The sequence below is a fragment of the Muntiacus reevesi genome, chromosome 20 (assembly GCF_963930625.1).
Source record: "Muntiacus reevesi chromosome 20, mMunRee1.1, whole genome shotgun sequence".
Lineage (NCBI taxonomy): Eukaryota > Metazoa > Chordata > Mammalia > Artiodactyla > Cervidae > Muntiacus > Muntiacus reevesi.
In genome coordinates this window covers 16,063,252-16,084,359 of record NC_089268.1, presented here as the reverse complement: position 1 = coordinate 16,084,359, position 21,108 = coordinate 16,063,252, and positions in this window count along the sequence as shown.

Below are 21,108 nucleotides of genomic sequence, written 5' to 3'. Positions count from 1 at the left end.
ATGATTCCCCTGCTTTCCTCTTGGCCCCCCACTCTCCTACCTCAATCTATTCTGAAAACAATAGTTAGCTGATCTTTTTAAATCATGTCAGGCAGTGTCACTCCTCTGTATCAAACTCCCTGTTGCCCAAAGTCCTAACAGTAACATACATGATCACATGTGATCTGTTCCCCCTCACCCCCACCCTGCCAACCTCTCACCTCATCCTCACCAGTGCCCCTCCTTGCCTTGTGTTTCCCACTTACCCAGGTGCCTTGGCTGTTCCTCAGACCTGCCAGTCTTGCTCTCTCTGCCTTCAAAGGACCCTGGCAATTTCTCCTTCCTGAAATACTTCTGCCTCAGATATTTAGAGAGCTCATTTTTTTCTTCTTTCTCCTTAGATTTTATTACCTATTCACAGAGACTCTGCCTGTGCACCCTTTATAAAAAAGCACTTCCATCCTTTTACTTTTTTTTTTTAACTTTTCACAGTAGTACTTATCTCCTATGTATGATACATTTAATTATTTGTTTATACTCTGACTGCCTTGCCTCACAATGGCTTTGTCTGTTTCTTCACTGATGAATTCTCGGTGTCTAGAAGGGGCCCTGCACAGAACTGGTGCTCGAGAAATATTTGTGAGAGGGATGAATAAGAGAATAGGTGTGATGGGGAGGCAGAACAATGTGACAATCAGCCAGGACTTTTCTCCTTCCTCCTGGAGGGAGGAGAGGGACCAGGGGTTGTATAACTTGATGGGGCTTTGAAAGCTGCTGTGTTCCAGTTTCAGGAGAGATGCAGTGAACACATGGCAGCCCCTGTCTCTCACTGACTCCAACGCCTGAGCAGAGTGTATCATACAGTCTCTGAAAAGTAAGTCTCTGAACATTAAGTACCAGCAAGCGGCTTGGGAGGTGGGCAGAACCATATTTCAAGAACCACTGAACTAAGAACAAGGGAGAAATTGAGCCTATTTGTTCCTCAGGCCTCCCCTGAGAAGAACTCAGCACAGCCTGAAACCTAGAAGTGAGCACTTAGTACAAAGAGAGAGATGCAGAAGAGACCCCCTGCTTCTGGTTAGAGCAATGCAAGAGGGGATTCCTAAAGCTCAGAATGTGGGGAGGGACTCCTGATTTTTCCTTTCTTTTCCCCCCACTCTCTTGTCCCAGGCACCAGGGGGTCTGTGGCCAGAGTGGGTGTGGCAGGCGATATATGTGTTGATACCATGTGTCAACATGCAGGCAGGGGCCAGGCCTCTGAGGAAGGGGAGCCTGTGCTCTGGCCTGCTTTGGAGGCTGTATCCCCCATGTTGGGCTCCTGAGGGCTCCTGATACCTACCACTCTTACCTCAGTTTTTAACCTGGATCAGTGGGTATGGGGGAGCACATGCTCTCGGAGACACAGCAGCTGTCACAGCTGGGACAAGTTAAGGAGCCTGACTCCAGACTCACCTGTAAATAAATATTCTGTAGCTGGGCTCTACCCATCATCCCACTCAGGGCTTGACCTCCAAAGAGCCGAGCCCAGCCCGTTGGACCAAAGTGCAGACAGAGAGACAATGAATCACTGGCCTTTTAAAACTCTCATTATCCCTGGGTCACCTGTGACTCCTGGATATGGGGAGTGGGGCTGAGCTGGAGATCAGGGAAAGGGGAGCAGAGAGGAGTTCCAAGATCTGGTCTTCTGGAATATTCCAGAGGACATGTGGATGGACCAAGCAATGGCATCTGTGATGAAAGATGGAGGCCCAGGAGGTGGGGCCACTGCTAGCTGTCCTTGACAGTTCTGAGGTTCCATGAAAAGGAAGGTTCTTAGCAATGCAGAAAGGGTTTTTGGTAGGCAGGGGGAAAGCTTGTGTTTGTGCAGGTGCTCTGCGAGTTAATCTTCGCTAAGCCTGTGTCGTGGGGTAGGATACCCATGTTGCAGATCGCAAACTGAGGCACAGCATGGTTAAACAAACCTCTGTGTCCAAGGTCACAGTCCTGGTAAGTGACAGGCAGAGGAAGCCCTCAATAAACACAGTTGCCTGTGTTGGAATTCATAGGGAACCCAGAAAATTCCTTAATTCCTAAAGCCCTAACACCTGGGTGGTGAACTTTAAGAAGGCAGAGGCCAGCAGTGCACGGAAGGCTGGAAGTCAGAACACTTCACATTGACTTGTTGAGTGGGCTTCCCGGGTGGTGCTATTGGTAAAGAACCTGCCTGTCAATGCAGGAGACATAGGAGACACGGGTTTGGTCCCTGGGTCAGGAAGATCCTCTGGAGGAGGGCATGGAAGCCCACTCCAGTGTTCTTGCCTGGAGAATCTCACGGACAGAGGAGCCTGGTGGGCCATGGTCCCGAGGGTCGCAAAGAGTCAAGACACAACTGAAGCGACTTAGCACGCACGCATGACTTGCTAAGTACAAGACTCTTTGCCCCTCATGGTGAGAAGTGAAAACATGGGCACAGGCCCCCGGGGTCTTCACAGTTTTCCCTGAGGAACCATCTCTAGTTGACAGGACAGGGGCGCTTTACAGGGATCTCTGCACCCCCAACTCCCATCCCCTCGTGTCTGAGGAATGCCTGGCCTGGGCAAGGATAGACTGGTCACAGGACTGCATGGTGCAAGGTGGCACTCAGCTGAGGATTCGTGGCACTGTTCGAGGGCCCCAGACCTGCACGCCTCACTTATCAGAGAAAGTCACTGAGGCCTTCGAAGGGGCAGAGATTTGCTTTGAGTCTAACCAGGTGTCAGTTAAGACTAGCAGTTGTTTCTAGAGAAGAGGAACCCTGAGGGAGCAATCCTTAGCTTTAAAGACTGGGGGACGTGGTCCTCTGGGCTTGTGGGGGGAGCAGACGGCAGGTCAAAGGGCCATAGATGGGCTGACAACAAGGGGGCTGACGTTTCTTTGAATTGTAGTGCGAGGGTGGGACTATAGTTTGTGGCCTCAGTTCCTTAACTGGTAAAATCGCAACAGAGAAAGATTGAGCTCAGAGGGCTGCATTTTTATAGCTGAGAAACAGTGAGTAGTTAAGTCTGTAACACACAAAACTGGAGAAACAAAAGACTAACAGCCTCCATCACATTCATAATATGCACTGTTGAACACATTGTGATCAATTACATCATATTAATGATAATGTTGGGTATATTGGGACCTGGAGTCACTGGACTGACAGAGTAAGGGCCTCAGAGGCCATCCAGCTTTGTCTCGGATATTAGAATTCTGTGATCAATATTTGTGTCTGGAGTACTGACATCCTCCCGGGTCCTAATGGGCATGTGGAATTGAAAATTCACCCAGGGACCAGGAGAGGGGATCTGTGCGGAACTGCCTCCATGTAGCCCTGGTTGACTAGATCCACTCTTGTCCTCTTAGACCCCGAGCACAGACAGATTTGGCATCCAGGGTGGTCTGTGGTCACCATTGGAATAGGAAAATCAGCTCTGGGTGAGGACTTGGACTGGAACACTTTGTGTTTGCTGTCCTCTCACCCCAGAAAGGGAAGAAAAGGGCAGATGGACACTGTGGGTGGGGTGGTGGCCCACTCCCCCAGATCATCTGACAGGCCCCAGAGAGCTCCTGATACACTCCAGAGCACACGTCACTGGCGCAGGGCCCCGATTCCCGGTTGATCACATCCCCCAGGTGAGGTCAGCATCACTGCCACGTTCATCTGTCACCTGGGAGTCACCCTGTCACCTAGTCATTCTCAGCACGATCACCAAGCAACCACATGGGTGAAAAACACTGCCCACATCTCGCCCCCAGCATTGCCTAGTACCTGGTGCTGCTGGGGAGCCCCTTCTTTTGTGTTAACAGACCTCCTCCGCAAAATGTAACGACATTCCTTCGAGTGGTTGAGGCTCTCGGGAGAGAGCTAGGGGGAAGGCTGCCCCCTCCATCCTGTCTGATCTCAGACCTGCCTTCTCAAGACCCCTTGCCTGGCCTGGCTATATTTAGAAGCTCAGCTCAGTAACTAGAGTGACTGGACCACCCCAGCCCCTGTCCCTTCCGAGGATTCTGGAGCAGCCGATTCCTCCCCGCTTTTAACCAAGTCTTACATTTCTCCAGGCAACCAACACAAAAGGCCTGGGCCAGGTGGTAGGAAGATGCTTGGGTAAAGATGGAGGTTCTCTTTTCTGTTCTGCATTCTTCCAGGCTGGGTGGTTATGGATCTGTCTGCAGACTCACTCTGTCTCTTAGCACTGGCTGCCAGAAGCTGGTCTTAACCACTTCTGGCTGATGCTACACTGCGGAGCACTATCTCATACACACGGCTGTCTGTGGTGCTCCTGGTGCAGAGGCCTCCCTGCGCACGCTCTAGTCCACAGCAGTGTGTGCCCACTAGGGCCAGGCCAAGCCCATCTGGGTGCGGGCACACTGCAGTGAGGTAGAGGGCAAGATCACTGTGCCCGTGGACTTCACATCTAGTGGCAGAAATCCAAGAGCTAAGACCATGTCAGGTGAGGCATGCTGAAGGAGATAAAGCAGATGGATCTGTAGTGAGCGAAGGGTGAATGGAGTGGCCATGGTGGCTACTTTAGATCATGTCAGGCTCAGCCTGTCCCAGGAGACATGGAAGTCTGAAGGTCAAGCATTTTGGGCAGAGGGAACAGCAAAGACAGAAGCCCTACATGAGAACTGACTTGGTGTTTGTAGCTGGACAGCAGTAGCAGAGCTGGGTTAGGAGAGATGGTAAGATCTGAGGCCAGAGATGTCAGCAGGGTTCAAGGAATCAGACCTTGAACTTCGCAGTCACATCCCCTGGGCCCCATTCCCCACTGGGCCACTTACCAACTGTGTGACTTTGAGCAAGTTACTTAACCACTCTGGGTTTGAAGGGGCAGTAATGACAGGACAGCAAAGCTCCGTCTAGTCAAGGCTATGGTTTTTCCAGTGGTCATGTGTGGATGTGAGAGTTGACTGTGAAGAAAGCTGAGCACCACAGAATTGATGTTTTTGAGCTGTGGTGTTGGAGAAGACTCTTGAGAGTCCTTTGGACTGTAAGGAGATCCAACCAGTCCATCCTAAAGGAAATCAGTCCTGGGTGTTCATTGGAAGGACTGATGCTGAAGCTGAAACTCCACTACTTGGCCACCTGCTGCAAAGAACTGACTCATTTGAAAAGACCCTGATGCTGGGAATGATTGAAAGTAGGAGGAAAAGGGGACGACAGAGAATGAGATAGTTGGGTGGCATCCCCGACTCAATGGAGATGAGTTTGAGTAAACTGTGGGAGTTGGTGATGGACCTGGAGGCCTGGCAGTCCATGGGGTAGTGAAGAGTCGGACACGATGGAGTGACTGAATTGAACTGAAGGGCAGAGCCTCCTTTTGAGTTGTTGTGATAGTAAGTTAACATATGTAAAGGGCTTGGAACACCACCTGCCTCATAATAGGGCCATGTGCAAATGTGTCACCTGTTCTTTTTTTAATAAGTGTTTGCTCTTATAATAAGCCTTATTGTTATTACAAAAACAAGCTTAGATTTTAAGAAGTGTGTGTGTTTGTCTGCTGGTGCGAGTCCTGGACTGGAAATTAGGAGAGCATTCCATCTTACTCCTTGTTCCATCTTCAAGTCCATGGGTATCCTGTCCCTCTAAGGGTTACCAGGACAGTCAAGTGGGACCCCAGCTAAGCAGTTGACATGGGAGTTGGTTCGGAAGGGTTAGACCTTAACCAGAAGATAAGATTGTTTCCCAGGCAGTGAGTTTTAATTTCATCAAGGGACTGTCACATACTCGTGGTTTAGTCATTAAGTCGTGTCTGACTCTTTGCGACCCCATGGACTGTAGCCCACCGGGTTCCTCTGTCCATGGAGTTCTCCAGGCAAACTTATTGGAGTGGGGAGCCATTTCCTTTTCCAGGGGATCTTCCCAACCTGGGGATCGAACCCAGGTCTCCTACATTGCAGGTGGATTCTTTACCAACTGAGTCATAGGCTTGCTCACCCTCAAAAGACACCTCCATCACCTGGAGAAAGGAAAGGAGGCAGGCAGAGAAATGGGGGGCAGGCTTGGACCTGGAGGAAACTGGAGAGCAAGACTCCTTCCCAGCAGCCTTCTTGACCACTCTTGGCCTCACCATATACAGTGAAGGTGGCTGGGGTAAGGCATGAAAGACCCAAGATCAGGTGGGCTCTGGGCTTGTGACAGGCCACTGCCCCATTTTTTCTTTTCTCTGTTTTCTTTCATTATTATTTGACTGCACTGCAGCTATGTGCAGAATCTTAGTTCCCAGACCATGGATTGAACCTGTGGGCCTTGCAGTGGAAGCACGGAGTCCTAAACACTGGATGTCCAGGGAAGCCTCTGCCTCGCTTTGTTTATCTGTTAAAAGAGGGAGTTGGTTGATATGGTTAATGAGCTCTTTTCTAGCTGCTCTCCTCAAAACATTCATGGGAGTCTGAACCACTGGGGTGCTCAGGGGTATAAGAAGAGCATGCAGAGGTGGGGGACCTCTTTGAAGATGAGCCCTGGGTTGGGGTTTGGTTCCGTCTTTACCAGCTGGAGATGGAGCAGGAACTGGCGTGTAGGGCCAGCTAGGAGCCCACTGTGACCAGACCTCTCAGGTGTGTAGCCAGTCATCAGAAACGCCTCCTCCCACAACTCGATGACCAGAGGCCCTGACAAGTTCTGCTTATTTACAGACACACATCTACACCCCTACAGGACACAGGCTTCTGAGAATGGACAGGTAAGTCACATTTTTGTAAATCAAATTCTATTCAATGCAGTTTGGTTGCTTACTGTTTAAAGTAACCCTGTTGCAAATCCTCTTGCGAAGTAAATAGCTCTCCCTTCATAAATATCAGTGTTAATATTCAGGCTTTCAAAGTGTGGGAGCCCCATCTGTTCAAGTGTGTGTGTGTGTGTCCTCGTGTGTGTGTGTGTGTGTCTGTCCTCGTGTGTGTGTGTGTGTCCTCGTGTGTGTGTGTGTGTGTGTGTGTCCGTCCGTGTGTGTGTCCTCGTGTGTGTGTGTGTCCTCGTGTGTGTGTGTGTGTCCGTGTGTGTGTCCTCGTGTGTGTGTGTGTGTCCGTGTGTGTGTCCTCGTGTGTGTGTGTGTGTCCTCGTGTGTGTGTGTGTGTCCGTGTGTGTGTCCTCGTGTGTGTGTGTGTGTGTGTGTGTGTGTGTGTGTGTGTGTGTCCCCATGTCTTCGCGTAGGTGTGCCTCAGCATTCACTCTGGTGCATAAAAGGATCCATGAATACAAATTGTTTCCTTTTCTTCCTGGCTTTGTTGTGATATGTTGCTGGGAAAAGACACACTGTTCTTAGCAAAGAGTAGCCCCCGAGCAGCTCAGATCTCTATCTGAGCATGCAGCCTGTCCTCTCTGGCATCCGACTGCAGCTCCCTAGGGGCATATCCCCAGGGAGCCCACCTTGGGGCGAGGCAGACAGGGAAATTTATCATTTGGGGAAAAATGAAAAACTCGCCTCCGCCTGGCAGGGGATAGGAAAGGAGAGGCAGATGTGGGAGAAGGAGGTGACTGGGAATCCTCGTGGAATTCGTTCACTAGATTGCATTCTACAATCAATTATTCATCAGAGGGCATCCAGGGAGCCACTGCCATTTGCTTCCTGCCCTTTGCAGGACCAGGACAGTAACCCTAATGGTTGTGTATTTCTATGCCCAGAAGAGCGGCCTGCCTTCCCCTGGTAAATTCATGCCCCCTCCCTGGGCATCACCCCTTGTCTCACCACCCCTATGCTGATGAACTCTGTGGGGGGAAGGGTCCCCCTCACCACCCCCCAGCCTTCCACCCACTAGGCAGGGGCCAGCTGAGGAGACGCTGGAAAGACTCTTCATCGTTTATTTATGGTCCCTGGCCTCGTCCCTGAGATAATTAGGGTTGGGTATTTTCATATCATGCAGTTAATTGCCATCTGCACTGCTTAACAAGTCAGGGCACAGGGTAGCCAACTGGGGGTCCGGGGGGGCGTGGATGGATGGAGACATGGTGTTGGCTGCCACAGCTTGGGGACAGGGAGGGCAGAGAGGGAGCAGGCTGTGGCTTGTGGGAGGTGCCAGGACTCAGGTTCCCTGGAAGGGGTTAAGAACCTGCTTCCCCTCTGGGAGAAGGAGAGGGAGATGACGTCCTGGCAGAAAGCTGGGTGCTCATCACAGCAGCACCCCAGGATGCCCCAGGAACTGTTCTAAGAACACGCACACTTCGGGTCAGAAGCCCTGTGTTCCAGCCCTTTAGGTTCCCTGGAAGTGGGGTCTTCACTGGGATCCCTGAGTGTGTGGTTTGCTGAGAGAGTGCTCTCAGGAGAAGCTGTGAGGGAGTGAGGGGAATAGGAGGAGAAGAATCTGGGCCAAGAAGTCACTTCAGGTGAGGCTAAGCCAAGATCTGACCACGGGGAGCTGTGGACCTGAATGGCATGCAGAGCTGTCCCACCTTAAGACAAGGCACTGGCTTTCCATCCCTGCCCAGTGTCATCAGCTAAGGGCCATTCCCAGGGGAGGGGCATGTGGCGGAGGCCTTAACCTCCTGGTTGTTGTCTCCCAGGGAAGAGGCTCCTGACGTCTACAGACAATCCTCTGGACAAGGGCACAGTGTGAGCCGTCAGCCCCCAACACCACAGCAGCATGGGGCGGGTGCCTAGTGGGTGGAGATCTGGGTAGGGCACCAGAGACATTGGATCCCTCTTCTACGCTGAGACTTGAACCAGCCACTCTGAGGCCCGGGTCCCTCCCACGTGGAAGAGGAGTAAACAGTCTTCCACTGCTGTCTTGTAGAGCAGAAGGGTAGCTAATTGATGGAGTGCGTGGAAGGCATCCTTTAGCTGTGATGTGCTCTATAAATGCTGCTGGTATTACTGCATTAACCCCACGTTGTTTAGGGAAGAGGACTCAAATTTAACTTTGTGTGTGGCTGGAGTGTACAGACCAACACTTGGCTCGATTCATAGGCTTCTGTCATCCCCCTCACCCCTGGCCTAGACTTCTTCTGTCAAGCAAACGTGCTTTTGGGAAGGTATTATCCTTGGGGATAATTTACAGAGTGGAAAGGGTTAATTTCTGGTTCTCATTCATAGATTCATGGATGCGTGTAAGGACCATTTTCAGACCTTCTTAGACCAGAGCAAGACAGCGGCATGAGGGCCAGACAGACAGGCTCTAAGTTCCCCTGAGGTGACTGCAGGGTGACTTCTTCCCGTCCCCATTAATCTGGGGGCAGACTGACGCGGAGGCTGGAAAGGGCTGAGCACTCGGGGGATGACAGCGGCCCTCTGTCACCCAGAGAGAATGATGAATTCAGGGAAACACACCCCCCGCCCCGCTGAACCCCCTTCTTCCCTTTTCCTTGTCCCAGGTCACAGGAAAAAGGGGGACACCCACCAAAGGTGGCTCCTGTGGGACAAGTGAGACTGCCTCTGTCAGGACGCAGCCCAGAAGGAGAGGCGGTCACTGGGGGAGGCAGGGAAGGGGGCTGAGGGGACAGCCCTGCATTGTGACAGGTCCTGGGAGCCCAGCCAGGCCTGTGGGGTGAGGGGGAGGAGGAAACTGGTCAGCAGAGCCCTCTGAGTGTGGCTGGCAGACTGCAAGCATGAACTGCATCAGGGTCAGAAAGACTGACCTGCTGTCTGTTGGGCCCTCAGGGGAGAGAGAACATGGCATTCTGGTGTCCTTCCCCGCCAAGGAAGGGGCCCTGTGCCTCAGCCCCTCCAACACCTCCCTCCCCCGCGCTGGGCCCTGGCCCCTGGGGTGTCCTGTCCTGGTGCCCCTTTGTGGGGTCAGGTGTCACCCCGCCACAGCCCCACCTGGCCTCCCAGGTGTGCCCCATCTCTCAGGGTGGGGAGGACTGAGAGAGCCAGAAAATGCCTGGGCTTGGGGAAAATGCATGTTGGTTACCTTCAGTGGGAATGGGGGATTCTTTGGGGGGAAATAGCCTGATTCTCCCTTACCAGGGCATAAGGATAGTGTGTGTGTATGTGTGTGCGCGTGCATGCACATGCGTGTGAGCACGCATGCGTGTGCTGGGGCCTAGGACACGCTGTCCCCCATCGGGAATAGATGTCTGCACGGAGCAGACAGGTCCAGACTCGGCAAGGATAAGCGACTTAGGAAGACTTTGGCTTTGCTGCTGCTCCCCCCGCACAAGGCTGGGCTCCGTGCACTGAGGTGGGGAGGAGGGGGGGTCAGGCCGAGCCCCTGCCTCAGACTAGCGGACGAAATTTACTCAGAGGAATAATGTGGGGCATCAGGCCTAGGGGACGGGAGAAGGGAAGCAGTGCAAAATCCATCAGAGTTGTTGGGGAAGGCAGCATGGAGGAGGTGGGATTTGAAAGAAGCGCAGAACTTGAGAGAGAAGGAAAGGAAGAGAACAAACAGAGAGGGCAGCTGTGCCAGCTAAGTGTGGGGGCAGGAAGGAGAAGGGGAGCCCGGCTGGAGGAAAATCTTCCCAGAATCGCCGTTAATCATCAGAGCTAACGCTAACCAAGCATCTGCTGTGTTCCAGACACCATTCTCAGAACTTTACATATTAGCTCATTTAATCTTCACAATGATCCTGTGAAGTAGAGATATTTTCCCATCCTAGGGAGGAAGAAACTGAGGCTCAGAGAGGTTAAGTAATGGGGATAAGGACACTTGGGGCTTCACGGATGGCTCAGCGGTAAAGAGTCCACCTGCCAATGCAGGAGACACGGGTTCAACCGCTGGGTTGGAAAGATCCCCTGGAGTAGGAAATGGCAACTCACGCCAATATTCTTGCCTGTGAAACCCCGTAGACAGAGGAGCCCGGAGGGCTACACAGTCCATCGGGTCACAAAGAGTCAGATGCAACCTAGTATGCACACATGCACAATGACACTCAGCCAGTGAGTGGCAGCATCAGGATTTAAACTCAAGTAGCCTGGGTCTGGGGCCTCTACTCCTAACTAATAAATTTTTCTATACAATCTGGCACACACTTAGTGCTTACTACATGCCAGGCACCGTCTCGAGCCTTCTAGCCATGGAAGCATTGTTGTTAAGCCCATCTTACAGATGAGAAAACTAAGACCCAGAAAGTTTCAACTGAAATCACTTAGGGTCACAGAGATCCATGGAGTCTGCACTGAACCCTAGACTGTCTGAGTCCTTAGTGAGCCCACCATCCATCCAAAAGGAGCTGATGGGGAGGTGGTGTGGGTGAAATCCCTGGACATGGTACTCAAGTGTGTAAGCTTGCCCCCCCAGCACTGGGTACACTTGGGTGATTTGATTACCAGGCAGATGCACACAGCTGGGGCATTTGTTGAGGGGCCACTTGTTAGGAGCAGGTGGGAGATAGAGCCTAGAGGCAACCTTACTATGGGCATGGGAAGCCCTTTCTGGAAATTCCACTCACTCAGTGGGTGGCACAAATTTTCTGGCTGGGCAGAGAGTCTCGCTCATTCTGTCCCCTCACTCAGGTCCCACTCACCGGGAGCCTTCCAAAGCTGGGGGAGGGGTTAGGACCTGCCTCCTCCATGGCTCCTGTGGCCTAGTTTCCAGACAGCGGCCAGGTAGCGGTGCCCAGTAGGCAGGTTAAAAATATCCCTGAGTGACAGTGAGGCCTTCACTCTGTCGCTGATGTGGATTAAGCTGGAGGTGCAGCCTCAAGGTCATGGGCACGGCTATGGCATCCACTGCTCTGGGAGGATCTCGTTGAGGCCAGAGCCAAGGAGGCAGCAGCGGGGAAGCAGAGACCTGAGCCCCCAGCTTTGGCCCAGCTCAGACTTTCCTCCTGTGTGGACCGCATCCTTCACTCCTGCTCTTATCTGCTCAGGGTTTTTCTCTGTCTCCCCCACTGCCAGCTTCCTCTGCCCTCCCTCCAGTCTGCCCTCAGTAGGTTCTCTTAGCCCAGTCTGGACCCAGGGGCCCTCAAACCACAAGGCCTTGGTTAAGGGATCGGTTGTCAGGTGGGGGATGGGCTATCAGGTGAGGGATGGGTTATCAAGTAAGAGGTTGGTGGGCGGATGGTTTATAGGGGGGATGAGTTGTTGGGGGGATGTATTGTCAGGTGAGGGGATGGGTTATCAGGTGGGGGATGGGTTGGTGAGGGGATGGGCTGTGAAGGGGGATGGGTTGTTGGAGGGATACGTTGTCAGGTGGGAGATGGGTTATCAGGTAGGGGATGGGTTGGTGGGGAGGTGTATTGTCAGGAGACAGGGATGGGTTATCAGCTGGAGGCGGTTCTGGCTTTCTGCCCACCTTCATCTCCAGCTGCACTCCTTCCCCAGCACCTTTCGTCCCCCAACCCTTTTTGAGTGTAGTTGGCCAGTGACTGTGTTGACCCAGCAAAGCTGTACCCAGCTTCCCAGGGACTTCGCATGTGTGTATGTCTGTGACCAAGTCCACTCTGCTCATAAAAACAGTATTTAGAAATCTCAGGGTCTCACCACCAGTCAGGACGTAAAGGATGAATTTATTGAGAATGAGGCTCAGAGAGGCCACATGATGTGTGCACAGTTAAGCCCAGGCTTTCTGAATGCTGACTCCCAGCCTGGTACTCTCTGGGACAGCCTGCCTTTGGTTTTGGTTCCATGTCAAAGGAACCCCAAGAAGGTCCAGGGACCTAGGTTTGGGCTAAGGGGACCTGAGTGTTGGATGGGGGCAGTGGATGGGCCAGCGTCTGTGATGAGCACGTGATGTCCTGGAGAAGAAGCTGCATGTGCTAGGAGAACCAGCATCAGAGGCCCTCGGCGTGGCCAGGAGGGACTGCCAGCTGGATTCAGTGACCCAGCTGATGTGGATGCCGGAGGAAAGAAAGATGGTGTAAATTCCAGCTAGAGCCTTTCAGAAACAACCCAGCACTGTCATCATTCAGAGGCCAAGGGCCCTTTCCTCCTCCAGAGGGTTGAAAGGAGCAGGAGAGCAAATCCAGGCCCCGGGTCGCCTTGAGTCTGAGGACTGAGCTGGGTCAGACTGTGGAGACAGTCCCAGTACATCCCGGCGAGGAGACAGTGCCCAGTGAGCAGCCACCTTCAAGAAGGCCGGCTGGAGAGGTGCACGCATCATCGGGAACATTTCCTGGGAACTTGCCCAGGCTGTGTTGGCCCCGCAGGACTTGCCTCTACCATCTCACAGACTCCAGGGAGTTCAGAAGCAGGGTGGTCCTGAAGGAGGAGACACTGCAGGGCTTTGGGTGGCTCAGAGGTGAGGGCCTAGGCCCCGTCCTGGCATGCCTGTCCCCAGAGGGGGAAGTGCCTGTGAGACCCACACCTGAGCCCACCACTTCCCCGTGCTCTGCTGCTGCTGCCCCAGGGCAAGGCAGGCGAGGGATTAACGTGGCCCTGCAGGGCTCTCTCCCCTTCTGGCCTGGCTTGATAGATGCTGGCAGGGCTTTTCCTTCCTTCCTTCCTGTTGCAGCTGGTCGCTGTCATGCGCTCAATATTCATGGGCTGACGTTTCAGTCCCAGAGCTTTCTAAAGGTGGAAAGGACAAGGTAGGCCCCAGCTTGAGCTGTGGGGCGGTGGCTGCTGAGGACATGGGCCTTTCCAGCAGCATGTGGGGCATTGACCACTCTAGGACTTCCTTTGAGAGAACAGGGAAGAGGCTTTCTTTGCTGGTTGTGGAGACTTCGAGCTGCCCTGGTTTGGTCTGAAGGCAGAGGGAGATGTGCTCCTCCCCGATTCGTGCTCCATCCTCAACTCAGCCTGAATTCCACCACTGCAGCCACCTTTATCTCATGGGTGGCAACCCAGAGCCTCATAGCCTGGTGCTTGGTTTGGTCAACTTAGCACTTCATGATTTTGACTTTGCATGCTGTGCTCCCTCTTTCTCTCTGGTTCCTATCTCTCCCTGTTGTCCTACTTACTGCTGTAACCATGTACTTTACCTGCCCGCCACCTTGTGAATAATGCCATCTCCAAACTTCTTGTAAATGCAGGTGGCCCTGGGAAAGGTTTGGTTCAGTCGCTCAGTCGTGTCCGACTCTTTGCGACCCCGTGAATCGCAGCACGCCAGGCCTCCCTGTCCATCACCAACTCCCGGAGTTTACTCAAACTCGTGCCCATCGAGTTGGTGATGCCATCCAGCCATCTCATTCTCTGTCATCCCCTTCTCCTCCTGCCCCCAATCCCTCCCAGCATCAGGGTCTTTTCCAATGAGTCAACTCTTCGAATGAGGTGGCCAAAGTACTAGAGTTTCAGCTTCAGCATCAGTCCTTCCAATGAGCACTCAGGACTGATCTCCTTCAGGATGGACTGGTTGGATCTCCTTGCAGTCCAAGGGACTCTCAAGAGTCTTCTCCAACACCACAGTTCAAAAGCATCAATTTTTTGGCACTCAGTTTTCTTCATAGTCCAACTCTCACATCCATACATGACCATTGGAAAAACCATAGCCTTGACTAGATGGACCTTCGTTGGCAAAGTAAAGGTAGAACCTATTAATTCCTTGTACGAATTCATTTTTCACAATCATCTTCCAATAACCAGTTGACTAGGACTCTTGGGGGTCGGCAGTGAGCTGGAGTCATGTTCAAGCCTGGGACACTGGCCTGGACAGGGCAGGCAGCAGAAGGGACAGGTGGGAGGTTCTTGAGCAAGTCTTTGTGGGATGACTTCCAGCCACCATTTTTTAAGCACTCACCATGAGCCAGGGAAGGTGCTGAGTGCCTTCAGAGACGTTATTTAAGCCAACTGTCCCCACATCACAGATGGGAAAACCGAGCATCAGAGAGAAGGTGTCACAGTGGATGGGAGGCCGCAGGGGTCTTGCTCAATCTACTCGGCACAGCGTGACATGTGATCTTCATGTGGCAGCCCCCCTTTCACTGACTCATCAAAGCTGGGTTCATGGAATGTGTCCCCCCCTCTAGGATCCAGGCCGGACACAGTCCAGGGCCCTGGCCAGCTCCCAGGCTGATGGAAGAGGCGGATGAACGAGTGGGCGTCTTCTGACTCTCAGAGGTGTGTGCTACAGGACTCCTGCACCACCGCCACCAACAAGACAACCAGCAGCCATTCCCGGGGGCTCAGGGGCACCCGCCTGTCCTGGGGCTTCACAGGTGTTAACCTCCTCAACACACGACCAAGTACTGTCACCATCTCTTTTTAAGATAGTCAACTAACTGGGTCTCAGAGAGGTTAAGTAATTTACCCCATGCCACACAACAAGTACAGGCCAGGTTTCTTCCTCGACATCACCTAACAGAGGTAGGAACAGAAGCACAGAAGACTGGACAGTCACACAGTGTCCACTGACTGTTCCCAACAGGCCCACATGCAAGCCATTTAACAGAGACCTGGGGCAGGAAAGTGACCGGCCCAGGGTCACTCAGTGAGCAGAGAGTGGAGCTGGGCTTTTCACCCCTGGTGTTCCATCTCAAAGATTTTGTTCATCCTTTTGCCTTCACTGGCTGGGAGGAACTTCTTAGTGATAGGAAGGAGACAATGAGAAATGCCTCCTTAGAAATTCTCAGCTCCAAGGCGGAGGCTGCCATAATTCAGTTTATGAAGTGCTGGGCATGCTGACCTGTCTCTTGCAAGGGGTTCTGCCAGCAGTCTCTGTCCCCTGTTTGAGACGTGCAGCCTGCCTCTGACTGAGCCGTCTGAGCCTCTCAGTCCCCAGGAGTGATTCCGTCTCATGGATGAGAGCCTCCTACTTCCATACCTGTTGGGCGACAAATCCAGACGCACACTCCCTGTCTGGTTGGAGATGCATCAGGCCCGATTAGGCCCGGGAACCTGCCTGCTGCTCCCGGATCCCTAAAGCTGAAACCACAAAGATGAAAGTGGGGAGTAATTCATGCCGGGAAGTTGCCTGCTGACATGTGTTGAAGGGTCTAGGGTAGACACGTGAAAGGTTGAACAGACGACAGCTCCTACCACCTGCGTGATACTGTCGGGCTGAATGTCTGCCTGGTGCAAGGCGAGGGGTCCCGTGCCCACCAATCCCTGGTCCCTATCCAGCACAAGCGTCTTCCACCTCTGGAGGGCCCAGCAGGGAGTGTTCTTGTCTTTTATGGCCCTGCTCCAAGCTGCGTGGGGAGGGAACACAGGAGGCTGATGGGCAGAAGTAACCTAACCTGACAGCAGGTCAACAGTGTGATGTGTGCACAGTCAGGCTGCCCTGCTCCATGCCTTCTGGTCCGGTTCTCTGGGTAAATTTTTTTTTTTTTTTTTTTACCAGCAAACACACCTGGGTAAGGGGCACCCCTGCCGCTCCCATCCATCCGCCCTTCTCCAGCTCGACTGGATAGCTCCCAGGCAGGTGACCTACAGGTGGAAAGACACCAGGGGTACACCTCACCTGCTTCCCAGTAGGTCTCTGCTGGATTCAGCCGCCTCATCCTCACTGGCTCCTCCAGCCCTGTCTAATCACAGGTGCCTTAGCATACCTTCCCATGGCTTCCATGGCAACTGATAATGGGCTACGTCCATCCATTCTCTGGGGCTGCGACTTGCTGAGTGATGGAAGCATGTCTGCTGTACCCCTCTGGCTTTCCGCACACGGAGGCGGGAATAAATGTGGGGGATTAATTCAGTGAGTGGTCCCTCTGCCCAAGGCTCCTCCCCGTCTACTCCTGCACTTAGCTACCCCTCAGCGCCTCTAGGGGACTTTCCTGGTCACCCGCAGATCTTGAACACTCCTGTCCTGTTTGAGAATTTCCCCGTCTGCTCTTGGAGTGAGAAACCAGGCTTTCCTCCCAGCCCCCATGACAGCTGAGGCACAGGGGTAGACCAGGACTCTGCCAAAGGGACTCCCCGGAGGAGGCTTGGGCTTGAGACGGGTGTGCAGGCGCAGGTGCCAGGCAGTGTGTTTCCTGCTCAGAGCCGTGGTGGAGGTGTCTGGCTTCAGGGGGCCAGTGGTGGAGGTCCAGGACCTGCACCCCAGCAGTGGGGACCGTGACACGTCGGCCTGAGTGCACAGCCATGGGGGAGCAGAGCCGACGTGCGGGTTGGGCATCATTCCTGATGCGTCCCCCCGAGTCTGGCTCCCCCAAAGGTCTGATGTCTTCTTCTTCTGATTAAACTACCCAGAGTCGATTTGCAAACACCCCGACTGACACGGCACTCCCTGGAGTAGATCTGGAGTCTTGTCGATTGTGTGTGTGTGTGGGGGGGGGGGGGGGCGGGGTGGGTGTCCACACGAGCGTGCACAGCAGTGAGTGACATAACTCCTGCCCTTAGGCTTACAAGTTAAATTTTATTTACTCATTTATGGCAGCTCTGGGTCTTCGTTGCTGACCGCGGGCTTTTCTCTAGTTGTGGCAAGTGGGGGCCACTCTAGTTGCGGTGCACAGGTTTCTCATTGAGGTGGTTTTTCTTGTGGAGCACAGGCTCCAGGGCACACTGGCTTCAGCAGGTGTGGTGTGCTGGCGTAGCTGCTCCTCAGCCTGTGGGATCGTCCTGGGTCAGGGATCGAACCTGAGTCCCCTGTGTTGGCAGGTGGATTTCCAACCGCTGGGCCACCAGGGAAGCCCTAAGCTTACAAACTGAGAAGTAGTGCTGGTGATGACAGTGAAGCTGTGTTGATGGGAAGGGGGCACAGTCTGAGCAGGAGGAGGTGGGTGACTGTGACCAAGACTCTGCAGGACCCTGCAGAGCACCCCGGAGGACTGCCCCTCCAGAACCCCCAGAAATGCACGGGAGGAGGGGTGAGCGGGAAGGAGATGCCTCAGCGTCCGCACCTGCGGCAGGAGACGGGGCCTCGGGCTGCCTCCCTTGAGCAGGACGAGGTCCCCACAGAAGACTCCTTTCCAGCTCCCAGCCTGGACCCTCTGGCGGCTGCAGCGGCTCCTGCCACCCACAGAGCTGCTGCCCCAAGTGCTCAGCCAGGCCTCTGTCCTCATCCACAAGCCGAGCGGGGCTGTGGGGCCCAGGACTTTTGGGGAACTCGGCTGCCCTCAGCGTGCTCAACTCTGCGTGCCCTTGGCGGCCTCTCAACGAAGCGCCATCATTGCCCATCCTGGGCTTTCATTGCCCATCCTGCCCTGAAATGCAGCCTGGGGAGGCCCCGCCCTGCTTCTCCCCTCCCCCACCTCACTGTGTGCCTGGGCCCTCTTACCTGCCCCCACGTCCGCCCAGCCCTCCCTGCCGGTGGCTCACAGCAGCCCCCTTACTCCCTCCCCTCTCCCCCTCCCCCCACCGCTCTTAGCTGCTGTGGGCCACCAACTGTCTCTCCAGCCTGGGCTCCAGCCCCTCCTCCCCTTTCCCCGCCAGCCATTCTTTCCCGGGACCCCTGCTGGCCTCACTTCCCACCCGCCTTCCCTGTCTTCTAGCTCAGGAACTCCAGGCAGACAGGCACAGCGGGTGGCGTTGGCATCCCCTGTCCTTGCAGGAGCTGCGTCACAGTTCTCAGGGGATGAATCAGATTTTCCCATGCGCTGGAAAAGCCGACTGTTTTTGAGATGTTTTTGAAAATGGACAGTTTCAAGGGAAGGAGGAGAGGGCAACGGTGGACTTTGGGGGAGTCAACTGCTGGAAACCCACTCTCTCCTCCAGGACAGGGAGCAGGGGTTTCGGTGTGGAGGCTGGAGGGTGAGGGCTGAGATGGGCTAGGGGGAGAGGCGTCCACTCTTGGCTCAGCATGTGTCTGCTGCCCTCTTTCTCTTCCCATCTCTCCGTTCTCTGCTCCTGTCTCTGTCTCTGAGTCCCCTTTGGTCTCTTGCATCTCTGGCTCTGTGCAGTGTTGAGGGTGAGTTGGAGTCACTCCTCAGCATTAACCACTGCTTCTGTGTGGGAAGACGTGAGGTTAATTGAGTCTCAGCTTGTTCACAGCCACTCTGCTGCCATAAATAATGGATGTCCAAATGGACTGTAAACCAGAAGGACTCAACAATGCCACGTGATGGGATCGCCACCAGGCTCTGCCTTCTGTGAAGAGCCCAACCTCCTTCTATTACGACCATACATAAATGTATGGTCCAAGCCTGCCACAGTCAAACACCCAGAGATTCCCAACAAGGAGTTGTGTTACTCTGTGGACCAAAGTGAAGCTGTGGAGAAGGATTGGAAAATTGCCCCCCATCCGATTGTTCCAAGGTGAGGGCAACGAGTGTCCTACAGAGAGAGATAGATGGCTTGGGTCTTCAGACCATCTTGTTTATGACAGCATCACTGGAACACTGACACTGACCCCTAGTCTGTCTCCTATGGGCACTGGCAGATGGTCTTTTTGTCTGTGACTTTAATCCTGGGGTGTGAATCCTGTGACCGTCTGCTCACCAGGTCCCTGATGACTGCATCCTCCTTTGTGTAAGAGCAAGCTGCTGTTTAAAGAGTCCAAAGCTATTTAACACACTTGTCACACTTGTGCTGTTTGCAGAACCTCCCTCTGGTTGTAGAGCCTGCCAACAATTGCAGGATGAGGGCTATTTGCAGACCGATGCTGTTGGTTTACTTTTGCCCCTGGGATTCAATCAGTGCCTCTGCTCCCACACAGAGGATCTCCCTCATCCCCAGATCCCAGTTCCCACTGTACGTCTCCTCTCTGACGGCTCTGCCTGCCCCTGCCGTCTTCAACTCTGACCCATGGACCACTCACGTCAAAGGTACCCTCCACCCACTCTTCCCCTAGATCTCAGCTATGCTCAGAAACTCTTCCGATAATGGTCTTCAAAACAAACTTCAGACCTTGAGATTTCCTGGGTGGAGGAGTTGAGGGTACCCTGGGAGAGACCACTGTGTTGTTCAGCAGTGCCTGGTGGGCGGTGTTCGCAGTGCCTGGGGGCTTGCTTTTAAAGCTCAGGGCAAACACAAGGTATTAATGGATCTCAGTGTCCGCTTTCTTCTAACACATTCTTGTTGGTTTTGTTTTGGATGCCTGTGGGGTGGATGATGGGAAGCAAGCTGTGGTTGTTTAGTGGTTTTTAACTTTAATAGCTTTGGTAATATAGCTAAAGCCTGTTCAACTTCTGTTGTTATTGGTACCCAAACGCTTCAGGCAAATCACGCCCTGGTCTTCCGGTTATCTCCCGGATGGACCAGACTGGAAGCACACTGGTCACTGGGATATTTGAGGTCCTCGGAGGCTCAGAGGATGGCCCCTCTGTGCCCAGAGTCAGAGAGAGCGCTTTGTTCAGTTATGGCTGAGCTGAGCCTCCTGATGGGATAACCTTCACTTGGTTCCTCTCAATGCCCATGGACTCACTGGTCACAGACAGATCCTGAAATTGCCACCACGCTGATGACCGATGCCACTGATAACAGCATACAAGGCTGTGCTGGGACAGCATGATCACAAACACGACTGCACTGGATGCTCAGTGAGCAGGAGAGAACCATGAGCCTCAGAGACGTGTGGTGACTTCTCCAAAGGGCAGACCTCAAGTCTGCCGACTCCACACTCAGTGCTGGGGCTCTGTTTAACCTGCTTCCAAAGAGAGCTGCTGTTCCTGCAGGGCTCTCCGTGAATGCCCCGAGGTTATTTTCAGAACATTGATGAGGATGTGTGTGCAGTTCCTCCTGGGGTGAGGCTCTATCGCCTTCAGGAGGGGTTCGCGGGGTGCAGGAGTATTAGGACCACATCTTGTCTCCCACGGCCAGCCCCCTGAACCAGGCCTTCCCTGGGGCTCATTCACTCACTTGGTAAGTATTTTTCGAGCACCGCAAGCAAGGTTCAGGCACTGTTTTCGGCACTAGGGAAACAGGTGAGCGGGGTAGACAAGGTCGCTGCCCTCAGGGAGGCTTTGTTTTAATTGTGGAAGAGACAGGCAAGTGAATCAAAATGAAAAGGGAACTGCTTGGCTGTGAGAAGTGATGTGAGGGAATAAAGAGGATGACGGGACACTGAGAGACAGGTGGGAGATGGGGTAGGTCCCCCCGTGCAGGTGACATGAGAGAGAACCTCCCTCCTCCATCAGACTGGGAGCTCCTCGGGGGCGGATGCCACGTCTCCCCGTCAGACTTGGAGACCCAGCAGGGAAGGAACCATAAGCCCTCCACTGCGTCTAGTATGTGCCACGGAGGGAAGGGATATTCAGCCCCTCTGTTGCCTTGAAATATTGGTGAGTCTGAAAAGTTCTTTAATTTGGGGGGTCCTTCACTCAGTTATTTAACAAATAACTTTCCACTCCTTTCCACTCCTGGCCTCTCCAGCCTCAAAACCCTGATCTTTCCTGCCCTTCTCAAAAGGGTTGCATCCCTTTTCAGTCCTGCAGTTTCTTCCCCTGCATCATGTTCTAAGAATAAAGACTGTGGGCGAAAGCAGGACAGATTTCCATGC